The sequence below is a fragment of the Plectropomus leopardus genome, chromosome 21 (genome assembly GCF_008729295.1).
Source record: "Plectropomus leopardus isolate mb chromosome 21, YSFRI_Pleo_2.0, whole genome shotgun sequence".
NCBI lineage: Eukaryota > Metazoa > Chordata > Actinopteri > Perciformes > Serranidae > Plectropomus > Plectropomus leopardus.
This window is the reverse complement of record NC_056483.1, coordinates 15622200-15638292: the sequence shown is the minus strand read 5'-3', so window position 1 is coordinate 15638292 and position 16093 is coordinate 15622200. Positions and strand designations below refer to the sequence as shown.

The 16093-nt window shown below is 41.1% G+C and overlaps 1 protein-coding gene across 1 annotated transcript in view; it reads left to right on the top strand.

Annotated features, from left to right (window-relative positions):
- Nucleotides 1-4324: 4324 nt before the first annotated feature.
- ctnnd2a (catenin (cadherin-associated protein), delta 2a) overlaps nucleotides 4325-16093 on the top strand; it is a 302877-nt gene continuing 291108 nt past the window's right edge. The window contains 1 exon segment of the mRNA XM_042510566.1: nucleotides 4325-4359. The gene's annotated coding sequence lies outside the window, so the exon portion shown is untranslated.

Sequence of the window (16093 nt, the reverse complement as noted above, 5' to 3'; positions counted from 1 at the left end):
GCTTTAATCAAGTTATGTCAGCTCCCAGTCTGAAAACAGGCTGCTAAACAGCAGGCAATGATATGAAAAAGAACAAACTCAGTTCATTTGCAATATGGAAGAGATTTTAGTATGTATCTTTCAAAGTCCCTTTTGGCTGTAATGCTATTCAGTGCTATTACAATGTGGGATGATGGAATAATCAAGTGAAATATGTCCATATGTGCAGGATGAAAACAATGAACACAAACAATTCCATTATGACATTAATGCAGGAAAACAAAACAAAAAAAGGAAATGATTCAAACAGCCATTGATAGCAGACTGCAAAAACCTGCTGCTTTTAAAGAATGAGACAAACAGACAGATAAATGGTGATAATTAATGATATTCACCTGCAGTCAATTTTTGACTTTGGGTTTTGGGATTTATGCAGTCCATCCATAGCCAGAGTACTGCTGACAAAGTTATAGACTATGGCTGCTTGTACTGAAGTGGGTAAAATTGCCTGATGATCATATTAGAAATTATGGTCAATTTGTCTTGAAAAATAAACACACACTTTTCATACTTGGAAGCATGAGCGGGCTGTCAGAAAGTAGGCCCTTGGGCACAGATATACAAAAGTCACACAAGTCACACAGGCATTTTGGTTTTGTCTCCTTTTGTGGTTTTGTGTCTTTTTGAGGCAATTTTGTGTCTTTTTTGTCTCTTTGAGATGGTCCTACTGTTTGTTTTGTGATCCTTTAAGGTAATGTTCTGTCTTGTTATGGTCATTTTTTTGTCTTTGAGGTTATTTTGTGTCTCTTTTTTGTTGTTGCTTGTTTTGTGTCTTTCTTTGGTAATTTTGTGTCTCTGAGGTAATTTTGTTCCTTTCTTAGTCGTTTTGTGTCTCTTTGATGTCATTCTTTGTCTTTTTTCATTGTTTTGTGTCTCTTTGAAGACACATTTAAACAATTTGTGTTTCTGAGGTAATTTGTCTTCTTTTGTTTTGGTTATTTTGTGTCTCTTTGCAGATCCTTTGCATCTCTTTGTGATCTTTTTGTGTCTCCTTGTGGTCATTTCTAGTCTCTTCCTGTTAGATACATGTTTATTTGAGTGACATTTTGCAGGTGAAGGCCAGGAATCCCCCTGACTCTTTGGGCCCCTGGGCCTGTGCCCGGTAGACTCGTTCAGTAATCCAGCCATGCTTGGAAGCTGCTCAGTACAACCACAGTGTTATCTGCTGGTCACCGAACATAACAACAAACCACCTAGAGCATTTGGGGGTTACAGTGCTTTGCTCTGTGGCCCCTTGAATGTATTCTGCTTATCATTCTTAATAGACACAAACTGAGGATATCTGTATTTTGAATGGATTACAAAGCTACTAAGAAACCTAGTAACATTATTCAGTTATGTTATGGTTGAGAGCCATTTTCACAACTAGTAATAATATTATTTTCTCTTCTAGTTAACATTTTGACATTAGTTGGCCATTTTCTCTGACTGTGCAGTTACATCACCAACCATGCTCTCTATTACAAATAGCTGTTTCAAAACTTTTTCTTTTCTTTTTTTCTTTTGTTGTGGTTTGAAACAAACAAACAAACAAACAAAAAGCATGGTATATGGCATGCCAAGCCAGAAATAAGAACACATTTACACCTGAATTGCAAAACAAAGAATGTATATAGCATTATTTCTGCGACTCTGCAAAACAGATGCTTAACCTCTGTTATCTCAGTCATCTGATTATGTGTGGCACACTTGTTGATAGGTCATGCATGGCAAAGTGCTAATATTGTGCTTAACTCTCACTTTCACTTTCATATTTATTGCGTCTTTCTCTCAATCCATTTCCAGTCTGTACAAATATGTACACTAAAGACCCAGTTTCTGCTTGCTTACACAGCGTCCCACAGCTCATCATTATGGTTTCTTTTCTACACCTCTGCAGCATTTTTTCTATTCCAGCACTATCATAACATCTTATCCAACACAACAAACTCATTTGGGTTGTAAATATACAATTTCTGCTTTGCAGATTATGAAAAATAAACAAACAGACGTAGATGAACACAAATATATTCCCACATATTATCTTTTTTAATTACACTGATTATACTTAACGAAAGAAAAGCACTTATTTGGCTCACTTTTAATGGTGCTACACATACATAATGACACCCATAACATATTTATATTGAGATATCTTCATAAATATTACAATTAAACAAGCATTTCAGACCAAGAAAGGTCACTTAATGTCACAAAAAACAGCACTATTCTTTACAAATGACATCTTTTGTTAAGAATTGAAGAGAAAGTGTAAAATGTGAGAGAAAAAAATGATTAAAGAAGAGAGGACAAGATTATCTTGGGACAGCCAGATTGAAAAAAAGGCGACAGACGAGACACTGTGTGCACAATGGCCATATTTCAACATAATGAAGATGTTTTAATGCGTGCAGAGAGAGACCAAATTGAATTAAGAAAGAAAGAAATCCTTAGTCTACTGGAGCCTGAAGAACTGACTGTGCAGAACATATGATATAGCCACATATCTCAAACACTCAGCAGTTCTTGACCTTGGGAAACCAGGTGTGTGTGTGTGTGTGTGTGTGAGTGTGGGGGATAGGGTGCTGGAGAGATGATGGAGTGCAGGTCAGCTGATATTATCATCATCATAACCCGGTGGGGATCTGGTTGCCATGGAGTGTGTATATGTGTGTGCAGAGGGGGATGGGGGTGTATAACAACATGGGTGGCGTTGCTGCTGAGAGCAAAAAGCATACATATAGTCACATGAGAACACATCTCCCATTTGGTGGGGGGTCACATCCTTATAAGGTTAACCAAAATAAATTATAAGATTATAACACAGTTTGGGTTATGGGTAAAAATAAGAAAAAAATATATGTCCTAAAAATATGTGGAATGTTGGGGTTAAGGAGTGATTACTGTCATGGTTAAGGTTTGGGTAGGCCAAAAGTAATAAATAAGTGTTGCTGTTGGTGCATGTGGAAATGGGGGGTTTTTGCAAGGGACTAATTGGTAATCCCTCTTTCTTGTTTGGTAGCGTTCTCCAGTCCTTCTGGCGTGTAAGTAGTAAGCAAGCTACAATTTTTCATTTTAATCTTCTTTTAGTGACACCAAAAAAGCAAGAAAGCAGACGTCCAGCTTCTCTGTTCACTTAACTCTAGCACATCAATTTAAGTCTGTTACACTCTCACCTGTCCCCGCAAACAATAGCAAGTAGGAACTAATTTTGGTTTTACTTGAGGCCAATGGGACATAAAATAGCAACTTAAAGGTACACATGAAAATATTTAAATAAAAGTTCAAGTGCTAGCACTGATAAAATAATAATTTCTCCATGTGACAATACAGATTTAATGTGAGTCCAAAATAACAATATGGAGTTATCGGACTCATAATCAGAAATACTTTATTGATCCCAGGGGGAAATTGTGGTTTGTTACAGTCACTCTGATGCCAAGCGCAGATAATAATATAAAGTAGAAATGAGTACCAGCACAAAGTATGTTAAAAGAATAAAATATAGAAATACAGTAATAATAAAAACAAAATTTGCACTTGAATACAAATAATTCAATTCCTGCCAAAATATTCACAGTATCCTGTAATATAAAAATCTGTATGGTAACATAAGTAACTAAAAAAAACCCCACAAAAATATAATGTGTATAGTAACTACTATTACAGTGCCATGGATGACCTAAAAGATACTTCCATGACATACACACAGCACGTGGTAGTCTGCAGAATTGGGGAATAAATCAATCACAGTAAGGGTGCACGTGCTCCACTCCCCAACGGTCTGTGAGAAAAAAAAGCACAGAAACAACAATGCAAACATGCACATGAAACACACATTAAATGTATGGGACAACTCCCACCCTTGTCCTTCCACGCACCACCTGAAGATGGCGCTCCATATTCTTGTATGACCATACAGCGCGTGCACGCCCTCGTGCGTGAGTGAGTGCGAGAGCGAGACAGAGACAGAGAGCTGCTGTCTGCCTCCTCTCCGGCGGTGTTGCCTCCCCGTCGCTGCAGTGCTTTGCTGCTCTCCTCTCACTCTCTTTCTTTCTTTCTTTCTTTCTCGCTTTCGTACCCAGCGCCTCGCCTCTTCCACATCCTTCTCTTCCTCCTCCCCTGCGGATGCCTCAGCCTCGCACCCCCGGCCCAGGATCCCGGCAAATGGTCGCTCCATCCCCGGCAACTCTGGACGCAGGACGCAGCGAAAAGGCGCACCGCTCCGTTGTGATCTGATCTGAGCACACTGCGGATTGACTTGAAAGAGAGGCGGACCGAGGGGCAAGAAGGGAAACGAGGGGGAAGTCGGACGCCGACAGTGGCCAGGATCTCATTTCGGTAAGTCATCGCGTTATTTCGCCCATGCTGTAGACTTCACATGGTCGGGCAGAAAGGGAGAAGGTGACAAGTCTTCAAACGCCTGTGTTTTTAGTCTGTTAGCATCCCAAAGAGTGTATTTGCAATTTAGAGATGCGCAGGAGATCTGCTCATGCACTGTGGGGGATTTGGGGAAACAACGATGCCCTGCTTTTTGATAACAAGCTTACTGCGAAGCTTCTCTCAGAAACGAGCGTCCGACTGAGCTCAGATCACCCAACACACACCAGATATTTGGCTCCAGCTGACTGCTGACCCAAATTTACCATTGGCTGTGCGTAAAAGTGCTCAAAAGGTGTGAAAAGCACATTGCAAACAAAATGGGTATGGCTGCTACTCCTCGTCAAGTGATGATTCATTTGTTTTGCCAAGTCAGTTCACAACCAGAAGTTAAGTTGTTGCTTCAAAATGAGTGAACATGTGTTTATGGTACAGCCCATATGATTAATTAGTGGGCCGAAAAGGAGCCTCAGGTATTGTAGTGCAGAATTATGAATCTGATTGTGCACAGATACCCATGAAGTTCTTTGGAATTACCTTTTGTCTGTAAGGTGCTGAAGCATGGGAGGTGATACAAGGATAAGAGTAGGGGTACGTTTCCCACAGCCGTACTTGTGCTTTGATCAATAGACATTTGCAGGAGGGGGATTGTGCACTGGCAGTTTGTCAAGGGCGTACAATATATCCAGCAGATGATCTGGAGGAGAAGTGGAGGAAGGGGAGGAGGGAGGTTGCTGCTGTTAGGCATGGTGTGGGTACATGCTCAGCCTAGTGCATGTCAGCATTGGGCAGGTGCATGATGGACAGCAGAGGCTACACAGAAACGGAAAAGGTATTAGTGTATGCTCAGGTCTGTATCACATGAAATCCTTTGTCTTTTTTGGTCTGTGTTGCTGCAAAACTATAAAACTTTGGGGTTGAGATTCGCAGGTGAGGCAGATTCCCTCATGGCCAGGTAAGCAGCCATGTAACAAGGAGAACGCAATCCCCTCTAATTCTCCTCAAACTGACCTCTGGTGCAGGAATATCTATGGGGATATAGATTTTTCTCTCCACTGCTCAGTCTGTTTCAACCAGCATGTTATCCACTTTTCCAGTACTTTAAACTCCCCTTACCCACAAGCCAGACATCTTCAAGAACTTCCGATATTTTTTTTTTATATTGTTGAAGGATAAGCAGCATTACAAAAGACCTATCACTGTGGGAACTGTCTCAACAATTCTTGTGCAATCTCCCTCACACACACACACACACACACACACACACACACACACACACATGTACACACACTCCAACCCTTCTCTAAATTTCCTAAAGATTAGCTTCTTTTATGTCCAGTCAATGTCTCCAGTGGGCATGAAAAGCCTCGTCCTTCATTGCGGACACAGATTAAGCTAATTCACACAGCAGCGCAGGCCTAATGCCTAATCACTATGCTGCGCCGGCAGAACAGAACAGTCCTTATACTGTGGTAGCTGAGAGAAGGAGAGAAAGACGGGGTGAGGGAGAGTGAGAGCAAAGGGGGGAAAGCTAGCCGCCGGTGCCTATTGATCGGACGGAGGGGCTACTGGCAGGCGTCCACAGGATGGAGTGCTGACGACAGTCCAAAGAGCTGGCGGGATGAGCTAGTGGTGCTGATGAAGGGAGGGGAGAGTTTGAATTATGGTTATCCTTCCTGTGACAGAGCAGGGTCAGGGAGGATTTGAAAATACTGTAACTGTTATGGATTTAATCTTCATTAGAGAGCCAAAGTGGGGTGTGGTTTGGTGCGCTGTGACTGCCAAACTTCATGTGTATCTGATAGAGATTCTTTTTTTTTTTTTTTTTTTTTTTTTACTTTGCTTTAGGCCACTTTCTTGACATGTAAAATGAGCAAAGGGTGAGATCAAGTGAGGTTGGGACTCCCCCTGTGAAACGTCTGCTTTGATGTTTGGGTGTTTGGTCAATTGTGCGCTAAAAGGATCAGCAACAAAATCGTTCCACGCCGGAAAGTAGCTCCGTTCAGTGGCAATGGTAATGCTTCAGCATTCAGCGTGACAACCTGACATTGACAATTGTCTCATTTCCATGTCAGCGGTGAAATTTGAGCTTCTGATTTCATTTTTATCTCACACTTCATAACGAGACAGAAAGCTTCAAGTGTGATGGGACTATTTCCATCCCTTCTACTTTTGCTTGTACCAGGAATTTTCATAATTCATGTGCTATCTAAGACAGCGTAGTGAGCAGGGAGACTGTCCGACACTAGCGGTACCTGTCAAAGAGCGAGACAATGAATTTCTACCAGGTCCAGAGGTTCTGTTTTACACAGACACTTAACCTTTGACCTCAGCTGAAAGTGGACAAAGCCAAAAAGTTCTTCCCCATAGTATCATATTGTACCATTTCAACACAGATGCAAGACCCACCACTGTTTGATTCAGAAATGTTGAAGAAGTCAGAGCACGGTCTGTCTTCCCTATAGATTGTTGTTTTCATTTCTTTTCAAGAAACTTAATATTGGATTAGATGAATGTTGAAAATGCACAAATGGCTTTTCTCCAGAGGATCTATGAGGCCCGGTGGCAAATATGGTACCTCTTTGAGGTGTGACACAAGCCCAGAGGCTGATGCTGCTTAACTGTCAACATGAGTCGGGGGGGGGGGAGCAATTGTTGTATTGACAGTGCATTTTTTATTAGCAGTCTAATTATTGGCTGATTTGAAACTAAGCTTGTAGTTATGACCTTTTTCTCCTTGAACACACACAAAAAAAGCTGTATTTTCCTTTATGGAAATCTATTCATGTCCTTTTGGTCTCTTACCATCACGTGACTAAAAGAAGAGAGAAAAAAACAGAGAAAAGGAGAACTGTAGAGCATGAAACACCATTGAAAAAAGCGCAAATGCTTTGATTCGACGCTTTGATGTCCTTGAGCTCTGTCATGTGTTATATGTTGTCAAGTTTTTCTTTTATACATTCACTAGAATGCAGTATGAATGAGCCTCAGGCGACATTTGATCCATACTTGCCGATTGCATTGATTGCATATTCATGGGCACAGGGGAAGGTGCTAATTGACAGCCTCAGTGTGCTCATCAATCAGATGCCTTGATGCTGCTTACGTTTTTGACTAGATGCTTATGAGCTTGTTTAATGACATAAAAAAAGCACTGATATCCAACTGCTAATGGACTCTTTTACAGTATCCCCATTACTGTGGAATTGTTACAAGACTACATACATGTTCCGCACCATTAAACTTGCAATATCACTCTTCTTTTTCTCTCACGTGCCGTGCAGGGTGCCCTACATGTCTTTCTTGCAGTGATGTCCAGTTAGTGGTTTAGTTGTTTTGTGCTCGAGTGTGTCCATGTGAGCCAGTCATGAAATCGTATAATTATGCTTTCTTTACTATTATTAATCAGAGAGAGAATGAAATACATTAGCAGCTTGCTCTATGAGGAATACAGTATATCTACCCCTGCAAGTGATGCTGCACAGACTTGGTCGATGAGTCTTCCTAATTGCTTATGTTATTTCCAATTGCTCTGAAGAGAAATACTGGACCGGCAATATATTTTCAGTATTGGAAAGTACAGAATACAGTCTTTAGTTTTTAGTAGACTGAGGCCCAACATTCCAAAGCAACACCTAAAGTTCACCCCAAATACATCCAATACATAGTTTTCTTCTTACCTGTAGTGCTATTTATCAGTCTAGATTGTTTTGGTGTGAGTTGCCAAGTGTTGGACATATTGGCTATAAAAATGTCTGCCTGCTTGTTAATATAGTGGAACTGGCTGCTCAAGCACCCCAAAAAAAATCAAGAGCAATGTCTTTTTTTTTTTTTTTTAAAGAAATGATGACCTGGTGACTAAAGATAATCCACAGACCTTTTTGTGAGCACTTTCATGTAGAGACTATTTGCTCTCTCCCAAACTATACCTGCCAACCCTCTCACCGTGCACTGATACTCAGCTAGCACCACAGATCTAGCTCATGTTACGGCTCGGCTGATGACATCTTGTGCTGTCATAAGTCTCTTGTATATGGTTAGATGCACACGTCCATCTGTGTAGTGATGCGGTTGGCAGACGTAGGTTGGTCGGAAGAAAATAGTTCCTACATGAAACTGCTCACAACAAGGTCTGTGGATTATATTGAGTAACCAGGATGAAACTGCTCACAACAAGGTCTGTGGATTATATTGAGTAACCAGGCTGTTTATTTTTTTTTCTAGAGAGAGAAACATTTATGTTGAGTTTTCAAATGTAATTATTTGGCGTATGAGCACCACTAGCCAGGTGCCATCTACTGTAGTTCCATTATATTTGATATTCTAGAGCCGATAACTCCAAAACAGACTGCAAAATAGTGCCATAGGATGAAAAATATGTGTTCTTTCATTATTGGGTGAACTGGCCCTTTCACTTTTGACCTTAATACTTATGAGAGATATTTTTCAGTAGACACAGCTTGAGCACGATTTAGACAGCTTTTCATCACACACTCAGTGATGTATTTATTAGAAGATGCCTTTGTTCAACCAAATGTTCTGGAGTCAAGGCCCCATGTTTATCACTTGAGTGTCCTTGAGCAGGACGCAGAATCTCTCAGACTATGAAAGATGTCTCTATGATCCTTTGACCTCTTTGGGAGGAAGGGGAAACAATGACAAATGCTCCCGTTGGGGGATTTGTTTGATAAAATACAGTTTAACAACATGAAAATGGACAGCATGGGAATAGCACTTTGAATGCTGAACTTTTTAAGATAGCATAGCCAGGCTTTCTGCTGATATGACATGACCTCCTTTATTCATGCTTCCCAGCACCATTAGTGCATCCTCGCCATCTGCTGACCTGCACATTAAAGCCACAAAAGATGGTGAAAAATATTTGCAGTTTAGAGGTGAAAGGAGTGGACAGTGTCATCATATTAGTGCAGCGTGCAACTGGCAGTCTGCCGCTATAAACCTGCACTTCCACTTTACACTCCACTGGCTCCAAATGGCAATGACTTAGAGGTAGGTAATTCTTTTCCCCACTTTGGGAGATAGGCGTTAAGACTGAAGGCTCTAGTGAAAATTCCCCCAATTATCTGTCAGGTAGCTTCATGGCATCATCTACAAAAGTAGGGTCAAGCTCGGGCAGCAGTTGGGGATTCGGCTTTCTAAAGCATTTAATCTCCCTATCAGTAATCTATCACACTCCTCCCTCTTTCTCTGCACAAGAAAGAAGAAGAAAAGTTGTCCAGCTTTAACAATGCTTTGGATTTATGGCTCGATTTCCACTGATGCCACATGTAGTAAAAATATATGGCCTCATAGTACTGGAAGGTGGTAAAAGGTAAAACCATTCACCAATTGCTGTGTATTGTATATTGTAGTGATTAATGAGAGCAGGAGTTTGAGGAGCGCAGCAGAGAGAGAGGAGGTAGCGATGTGTCAGTGTTGGAATGAGTCCAGCAAGGCAGCAGTGTGTGTGTGAGCAAGACAGACATAGAGAGAGGGGTGTGTGGATGCCTACTAGTGTGTTTCTGCCGCCGATTCTCCTCCCATCTTCTAATGAGCTCACTGCAGATGGGACTCCCTCTGTCAGCCTGCTGCCCTCCTCCTCTCCCCCCATTCCATTATCCTCTCTCTTTCCCCTCAGTCTTTAGTGTGAGGGAATACTAAGGAAGAAAAAAGGGAAGAGAAAAGAAATGCATGATATGATAAAGAAAAGCACAAGGAGAGAAGGGGTTAAGGATGCAGGTGAGAGAAGAGGGAATTCACAGGAAGGGGTAAATGATGACAAAGATGGGGGAGATGGCGTGTAAAGAGCTAGTGACGGAGCTTGTTGGGGAGTGAAAGAGGAAGGAGCAGGAGAGCTGAGTGAAAATCATTGAAAGCAACAGACCCCCCACCTAAGTATGACATCAAGCTATACAGCACTGATACTCAACTTACGGCCCATGGGCCAAATCTGGTCCCCTAAAGGGTGCAGGGTGGCCCCCCAACCGTTTTCTTATTCACAAAAAAATAAAGTGATACACACTGGTAAAATCCAAGAAATGTCCTAAAATCATAAAAATATGTATGGGGCCGCTGCGACTGGCTCCTGCGCTTCTGTCTTTTTGCAAAAGTGGCCCTCATGCAAAGCAAGTTGAGTATCCGTGCTATGTAGTGTCAAACATGCTGCATAATAAAGCCTAATGGTATGTATTTAGTGCAGCCGTGACAGTGAGAGCAGTATGACTGAGGTTGCCTAGCCATGACATCACCTCTGTGCCCTCAATGCTATACTACTTTCTGAGCTGAATTAATAATTGGCTTAGCTAGTCAGGTCTGCCTGAGTTAATTGAGCATCAAAGAGAAGCCATAGCTGAAGCACAGATCATCTTGATTTCCCTGGGTGAAAATGTAGTGCAGAGTTGGCTTGTGTGCATGTATGACTGAGTGTGAAAGTGGGCTTCTTTTTTTTTTTTCATCTGCGGTTTGTGTGACTGTGACCTTTAATAACATGCATGTGCATTCATCAACAAAATGCATGTGTCCACACATTGGGAAGTCTGTGTGTGAGAGTTTTCACATGCTTTTAAGTGCATGTGTGTGTGCGCGTGTGACTCACTCTAATACAGTGCTATTGAATCCAGTTCTTTGGCATGCTGTTAATGGTTTTTCTCTGCATCAGTGCTTCAGCACCTATTTGGTTATTTCTATTGCACGATTATTGGCTACAAAATTGAATTGTGCCCCCTTTCCAAGCTGAACTTGCACTCTGACCCTTTGGGTGCAATCTATAGGTGTGAGAAGGTAATTAGACAGTGTTCAATATGGCTGATTGGTATAGTTTTTAAAATGCAAAAAAGTAATTTGCAACAGGTGTAGGGAGAAAATGTTAGAAGAAGAGAAAATGTGAGAGAGAGCGGGAAAAAGATTCGGCATATAATGGCATGTTATGTGGCAGCAGGCAGGGAGGTATATTGTTGTTGGCTTCATGTACAGTCTCTTTGCACAGCAACATAGTATTATCTCTCCGGCTGGTCAAGTGGGAAATAACATTGTTTGATGGGATATGAACACCTGCACCTGGATGTGTATGTGACTGTGGGTAAGTGTGTGTGAGTGTATGTGTTTTTATTTCTTCTCTGTTCTTTTAACACTCACATCATTGCTTTCCTTTGTCAACATGAGGACACACATTGTCATTGATGTGAAGCACCTGAAATCAGGTCTAGCCAATATCATCCCATAGCAGAGCAACAGTGCTGACACTTTTCACACCTGAAGCTCTTGCGTGTGTGCCCCATCTGCAGGCAAGGAAAATATTAGCTGCTGCGCTTTGGAAACTTCCTGGAAACACATGATACAACTTCACTGTATTGTGACTAGGCTTGGGTGGTATGTAATATTTTATGCATTCACACCTTTCTGAAATTTCGCTTGGGTATATGGTATATGATAGTGTAAGCACACCACCACCATCCCTGATGGCAAGTGCACTACTGCTATCTTTTTTTTAGACTAATAAATACACAATAAAAAATATAAACAATGTTAAGAAAACAATATTCTCACACCTATTTTCCCTTTTAAACAGAGAAATACAACTGTACACCTTTGAATTAAACTTTGTTTCAATCACGGAAGACTGAAGAGGCTTAATTGCCTTGTAACTCATCATAAAACACACTTCATTCAAACTCCACAGAAACAAAATAAAACTCACCCAAACCATCGTGGTCACTCTGTAGTAATCTAGTGAGTGAGTCCACTGTTCCAACAATCACCAGCTCCGGTTTGGTTAAAATAAATCCTTAGTTTACTGAGTTAGATGTAAAATACATGCCATTATTCCCCACAGCCTTTCTCAGGTCTTGCTGACCACCGGCTGTTTACAGTCCTGCAACTTATTTCTCCACCACTAAAAGTCAAGGTGTCTTTCAGCTAAGCTGCCTGTTACACCAGTAGAGACAGGAGACTGCGCTCTGGTGGTGCTTGCTGTGCACTACATACAATGAGTTTAAGAGTTAGAGGAGCACGGTATTCAAAAACATACCTTCTGAATTTTTTATGTATACTGTAACATTATGATGCCACCCAAGCCTAATTGTGACTTTTGAAATAGAAGTTTAAACAAATTTAAACTAACACATACGTATGTCATGTTCTGACCTGCATAAACTTCACACTGATACCAGAACTCTTTTTTTGCATTTTGAAAAACTTAACAAATCAAGTGCACAGCAACAAGTCATCAACAACTACTAAGTGCATTTACATACATGAATTGGAAAGTAATAACTCAATGAGTGCAATGGTAAACTGACAGCTGAATTGGAAGGTTTTCATTGTGAATGTTTGAAAAGTGCAGAGTGAAAACGAACATACACTTTCAAAAAATCCTATCAAATAAGCTGAAAAGACAAGTGTTGAGCAGTTGCTATGGTAGCCATGCAGAGCATCTGAATGAATCTTTATTGAGAGCAACGAGTTCCATTCAAAGAGCCAATAGACCATCACTGTGATAAAACAAACTGCAGGCTGTATTTGCCTGGTTAAAAGCCAGACCGTCACTCTGAAAAAAGTAGTAATGTGCTGTTTATAGGCCCTTGAGTCGTACTACGGTATCCTCAACCCAGTGTGTTCTGAGATTGGAGCAGCCACTTGACCTCCATGCTAAAGACCCTGGTGTAGCTAACTAGTTTCTTTACAGCCATCCCAACACAATTGCAGGGGGCATTCTCCATGCATGTTTAAACTGCAGTTGGAAGGAATAAGCAAGCCATCAGGATGGGAGGTGAATGGGTCCAACAAACACTTGGCTGTTGACCCAGGAGACCAGTGTTTGAGCCCAACAAACAACATCAGTTGTGGTGTTTTTGCCACTCAAAGCCGGTTGTTTTTTTTTAGCAGCATCTGGACCTTTTTCTAACCACAACTAAGTAGTTTTGTTGCCTAAACCTGACCGCCGATCCCTTTCTTACTGCCAGGGTCAAGATACAAAGCGAAGGTATCACTTTAGTAATGCACAGGGCTTCCACCCAAGCAGCAAAATATGACAAGGAGGGATGGATCATGTTGTAAAGTTACTAACAGTTTTTGATTTTTTAAAAAAGAGAAATGAGTCTTTAATAAAAGGGATGAGTTTCTAAAGATTCTCAGGCCTTTAAGAGTAAAATATTCTATAAAATATCCCCTTGGTTCAAAAAAAGCTTTTTATGAAGCAGATATGGCCAAGTGTGACTCCAATATACAATGCAGTTTGAGAGACATACCACCAATACTCTTTAAATGAAATCGTGTCATGTAGAAAATATAATCTATACTTTCCATGTATCAGTTACTTTGCAAAACTCATATTGCTTTTCTTTCACCTACTTTTTTCATATACAGGATCTTAGGTAATCCCTGACCCCCAACCAACACACACACACACACACACACAAAATGTGGTGATTCATCTTGAAAGCTTGAGGCCAGCCGGGTGGTATAAATGCCACACCCGTTGCCTGTGGTCGGATCAGCAGACAGACCATCAGCAGCAAACACTGATCCTTATCAGCTGTGTATTGCTGGGGCTACTTCCACCTGTCAATCAAATACTCTCTCTCACATCTGTAGCAAAGGATTTGATGGAAATAATGGGAAAGACAGAGACAGAAAGAGATAAGGATCACACCAATATGGCCTGTTAATGGATCGAGCCACCTTATTTTATTGCCCTGGTCTGTGGGTTTTTATGTGTGTGAGGATTTGTGTCCACCTCGATCAATAGAAAAAAAAAGAAGAGGAAGGTAAAGTGACAAAAGAGGGTGACATCAGAGAAAGGAAGAGGGCAATGTGAGAGGAAGACAAGACAGGAGGTGAGAGGTGCTGCAAATGGCAGCGCTACATGACATGCTATGAACTCCCAGTAACCACCTGTAGGACACAGACCGCTGTACGTGACGATTTAACTGCAAGTGTTTTCGGCATGTCTGAAACAAGAACGGCAGCTGAAATAATGTTTTGACCACGGGGCGTTTTATTAGGTTGTTTATTGATGTGTGTTGACACTGGAGAGCTACGTCCTCAGTCGAGCCTCAGCTCCCGCTGTCCACATTATTCGATTTCATTTCACAGTCCCTGAGCTAACAAAGGCAGGTTTTTCTGTCTAGCTACACATTGTGCTTGTTCCGAGTAAAGCCAGTGTCAGTGTAAGCTGTACGCGCTGTATCCTGATATTCAGCATTTTTATTTATGCCCAGTTCCTCCTGAGGCATCCTTTGTTATACAGCACGCCTGACAACAAAATGCTTTCTCTTAACATAACAGGTTTCTTCTATTGGGTGTTTTCAGATTAAAATATAAGTGGAACTCCTGTGGACTGTTGTGCAGAGAGCTGCAGGAACATGCAGTTACTCAGGAATAAAGAATGATGAAGATGAGGATGCATGTTTTGTTGTGAAGTTGGTGGTGGGCCATGAATTATATATCACAGACATCAGGAAGAGGAATGCTACACGTTAAGGTTTGTACATAAGCAAGCAGCGGACGCTGGAGGTACTTGGCAGTGGAGTTCAACAGTCTGGATGATGGGGAAATTTCTTCTTATTTTACTTCTACCATTTTCACAGCCTGTGAGGTGTCAGTGCAGGAACCTTTGAGAAATCCCACCTCAGATTTGTAATTTGTGCCCATAAATTACAAAACATGCTTTTCAGTTACTTTTCAGCAGCTCTGAATGCTTATTTTGTTTTCTTATTTTAGTCATTTTTGCCATTAAAATGTAGTTGTTTCATGAAATCTTTGACTTTGCCCCTTTACCTTCTGTCTAATGAAAAACAAGCAATGCCTCCTCTAAAGGATGGAAAATATAACACATTGTTGTGAATAACAGCCAAAATATATCCATGCATCTCAGTCCAAGATCCAAATAAAAATACATGTAGTTAGAATAGCTAGATTGTCAAGGATATAAGGACAATTTAACAGTATTAATTTGAGCGAATTGAATTAAATTACATAATATGAGGGTATAAATTGCTAAATTTAAGGATCACAATAACTATATTGAGCACACTAATTGTGTTGATTTTAGTTATGAATGGACAATGCACAATAATCAACAAGAGCACTTGAGTTCATCGTGTAAATGTGCCAGATTTAGCCATTCAGGCTAATTTTCATCAGCAGTCTCTGGCAAATGGTAATTTGTGGGTTGAATTACCACTGAAGGAATTATTAATCAGTAACTCCCCATAAATGCTCTCTAGTTTGCAGTGGGGTTGTTGAAAGCAGGAGTAGCTGTTGTTATTTTGGCATCACTGGACGAAAGTCTTCAAATGAACTTTAAGCGTATTTTAATTCATGTGGTCTGTGAGAAAACTTGACCTTTCCACCTCTTCTTGGCTCAGTTTTCAGGCTAACCCCGGTGCTGTGGTTTGTGCTGGCAGAAAATGGGCTCCTAGAGCTACTACCAAAGGTCTGTCTCTGGATTTGCTGCCTGCAGTTTATAGTGGCAGGGAGCGAGATGGAGGGACTGGGGCTAATTTTCTATTTCTCATCTTATTTGTGTTCTGATAAAAAGCAAGGGCAGGGCAAGGAGTGGGTAGCAGCTATAAAATGATGTAAGATTAAGTAAATCAATGTATGGGAAAATTGGGTTACTGTATGAAGCATGTTCACATTCACATACTGATCTGGTGGGAGGGGCTTAGGACAAAGAGAGAAGAGCTGCAGAAGA